General features: G+C 52.7%; 1 pseudogene; it reads left to right on the top strand.

Moving 5' to 3' along the window:
• The window catches only part of LOC119292845, a 44,797-nt pseudogene extending 41,659 nt beyond the window's left edge, over positions 1-3,138 (top strand).
• The last annotated feature ends 401 nt before the right edge of the window (positions 3,139-3,539 follow it).

Raw genomic sequence — 3,539 nt, 5'->3', positions numbered from 1 at the left:
CTCATCTAGAGGGGCCGGCCCCTTCCCCCTTCTTCCTATAAATAGAGGGGTGGAGGGAGGCTAGCCGCACCACATCCAAGGCGCGGCCCTCCCCCTCCCCAACGCATCTCCTCCTCCGTGCGAGCTTGGCGAAGCCCTGTCGGAGAACTGCTACTCCACCACCACCACGCGGTCGTGCTGCTGCTGGAGCTCTCTTCCTCAACCTCTCCCTCCTCTTTGCTGGATCAAGGCGTGGGAGACATCACCGGGCTGCACGTGCGTTGAACGCGGAGGTGCCGTTGTTCGGCGCTTAGATCGGAATCCACCGCGATCTGAATCGCTACGGGTACGACTTCTTCATCCGCGTTCTTGCAACGCTTCCATTTCGCGATCTTCAAGGGTATGAAGATGCACTCCCCCCTCTCTCGTTGCTAGTCTCTCCATAGATTGATCTTGGTGATGCGTAGAAATTTTTTAATTTCTGCAAACTATCCCCAACAAGAAGATGCTCTTTTACGGGTCAGTTGAGTGGGGTCTGCTAGGGCACCGCCGTGTTGACCCGCAAACTGAAAACCCCTGATAAAGCGAATTTGACAGCGATTCCGACAAATAAGTTCAAATTCAAACAATAAAACATAGTTCGCGCGCAAATAAAAGCATAGTTTTGTAGGACAAACGCAAAAGGGCTTCATGCAAAAGCGACGACCACGTTCGTCATCATCTCGGTCGCTTTTCATCCGTCGTCATGATCTTCACTCCGCACCACCTCCATCGAGCTCATCGCTGCCCCCGAATCCATCACTGACACTTGTTCCAACTCCGGCAGTGAAATCATCGGTGGGCGCACTGAATGCATCGGCGACATTGGTTCCAAATCCCGATGAGAATACATCACCGGCACTATTACATGCACCGGCCGAAGCAAGCATCCTCCTCTTCAAGATGTCTCTCCTTGCCATATCATGTCATTCTTTGGTGATGTCGTCCATTTCATTGCGGTTCAATGTCATGATCCTATTCTCTTCGGCAAGAAGCTTGGACAAGGCTTTGTTCTCAGCGGCACGTGCTCTTCTCCCCTCAATTGCCGCCTTGCGCAACCCCTCGTCCTTCAGCAATTGCCACTTCTCTTGCTTCTCTCGTGCCTTCTTCTCGGCCAACTCTTTCTTTGTCTTCAATGTCTTCGCTAACATCAACTCATTTGATTGCACCATGACATCTATCTTGTCCCGCAAGCTCGATGCTTCGTGTTCCCTCTTGATCTTCTCCTTTGTCTTCTTTTCACCATCGGGCTTGTTCAAGTTTCTTGGGCCATCATCATCTTCATCTTCATTCATGTCTATAAGTGAGCCTCTCTTCGGTGGGAATTCTTTGTCAGTCAACTTTCACTTGTCGCACTCATTGAGCATATCCCAACAGTGCTCTAGTTTAATAAATTTGCCTTCAGAAGCTTCCATGTCTTTGTATCTTTGTTGGACAATTTTGTCCTACACAATTAAAACAAAGTCAAATGATGCCATCACTTCACATGATACAAATGATTTGCACAACTTGGGACGTGAAAACGAACTCACATAGTCAGATTCCACGGTTTCACTTGGAGGTGCATTGCGAACTTGTTCCAAGCAAGAAGCCCAACGGCCAGAAATCGGCTTGATCACGTCCCAACGACCATGGAGTGACCGAAAGGTCCATGATGTTCTATTGGGATGCTTCGCCATCATGCGGGAGTATTGATCTTCGATTCTTTGCCAATACCTCTTGGAGATTTGAGATGTACCTGTGCAAGCATCAAGAGACACCGCACTCCAAGCCTTGATCAAGATTTGATCTTCCAAGATCGTGTAGTCCTACGATCTGACGCTTTTTTTGCTTGCGCTTGCTCATAAACCCCCTCATCTACCTCCTCCACTTCATCTTCACCACCGTGATCATCCACGCCACCCTCCATTTCATTGTAATCGAAATCAGCGAATGGGGCTTGATCAATGTCCAACAAGTTCACGAACTCAGTAGTGGCATTGTTCGAACCACCGCTACATTGAGTGACATCAAGTTACGAGATACAACAATGGCGAAAAGCGAAGCAAGAACAAGGGATCGAAGATGCATACTTTCCGGCCATTTCATCAAACACCTCGCCTGCGATGGAAGCAGCACCGTTGAAGGGCAATGTCGGGAACATCTTGTCGGGGCGGAGGGAGTGACAAAGGCGCCGGCCTTTTCGTTGGAACATTCTTGCGCTTCACGCCCGAAACCTTGCCCACCTTCTTCGCCGGCGGCCGGGCAAATCGTGCAGTGGCCGCGGCGCCTGGCGCGCGTGCCTTTCCGGTGGGGCCAGCCGGATTGCCGCCATGCACGACAACGTTGCCCTGCCGCTTGCGGGCAGGCGCGGTGGTGCCTTGGGCGACGGCGGGGGCGACATGACCGGCGATGTGATCCGCAGAAGGGGATTGCGCCTGCGCGACCTCCACTGTGATGGCGGACGGCTGGGAGGCTTCCATGGCGGAGAAGAATGGCCGCGGAAGATGGACCGGAGCGGGCCGTGGCGGGGCAATGGCGGCCGAGAAGGGGGGGGGAGTCGCGTGGAAATTTCCCTCGCGCCAAATCTCGCTGCGGATAGGGGGCGAGCTGTGGTCGGCCTCCCACCCCGTGAATCTAAAGGTTGAGGGCGAATTTTTGCGCGCCCCGCAAAAAGTTTTACGAGTCGGACGCGTTTGCGGGGTCTGCTTGGGCAGACTTCTCCGTGCCGACCCATAGTTTGACGGTTATTTTGCGGGTCGCGCGTTATACAGGGTCCGCTAGAGATGCTCTTAGTTGATATCCATGCTACTGTCAATACCAGGTACGGCATAGTCCTGATTTCCATGATTGCACCGTGGCAAAAGAGCAAACCGAAGAGAACGGAGACGTTTTGGCGGTTCTCTGTCCAAAGTCGACCAGGGTTTAGCAGTTAGCCAGTTTGTAGTGTTCTATCGTGACAGTGCGTGCCTGGCATCAGGCATAATCCTGGATTCCTATGGCGAAATGAGCTTCCCTGTGTGTGCAAAGGCGCTGGAAACCGCTAGGATGGAGGATAAGTCCAAGCTGGGGAAGCCCATAAGGATCATGAACTTGGAGCATCTGGCGAAGCCAGAGCCAGAGCCGGCCAAGGTCGCTTGACAGACATCACCAGGTTCTTGTATCCTTCTCTTCACTACTTACTTCTGTGATCATGTGAAGATATACCATCATCGTAAGTTCCAGAAATCGGGGAAGTTCCAGAAACCATCATCGTTATGCTGCTCCAGTTGTTGGTGCAAACCCTAAACCCTAGCTCGCCCTAGCTCCTCCCTCTCTCTCTCACTCTGTGTGTGTGTGTGTGTGTGTGTGACACGAACCGAGGAGGAAGAAGGAAGAAGAAGAAGAAGACGCGGTGGACAGGAGATTTTCAGGCGCATGAACGCCACAGCCGCACGAACGGCCACTCCACTCAAGCACGAACTCGAGCACCCCACCTCACCATTACAACGATCACCGCGCGGGCTTTATACCCGGAGCCAGCGACCGGGCACGCACCCACG

Source organism: Triticum dicoccoides, chromosome 4B, assembly GCF_002162155.2.
Source record: "Triticum dicoccoides isolate Atlit2015 ecotype Zavitan chromosome 4B, WEW_v2.0, whole genome shotgun sequence".
Classification (NCBI taxonomy): domain Eukaryota; kingdom Viridiplantae; phylum Streptophyta; class Magnoliopsida; order Poales; family Poaceae; genus Triticum; species Triticum dicoccoides.
Note: the sequence above shows the minus strand (reverse complement) of the source record. Positions and strands in the feature narration are given on the sequence as shown.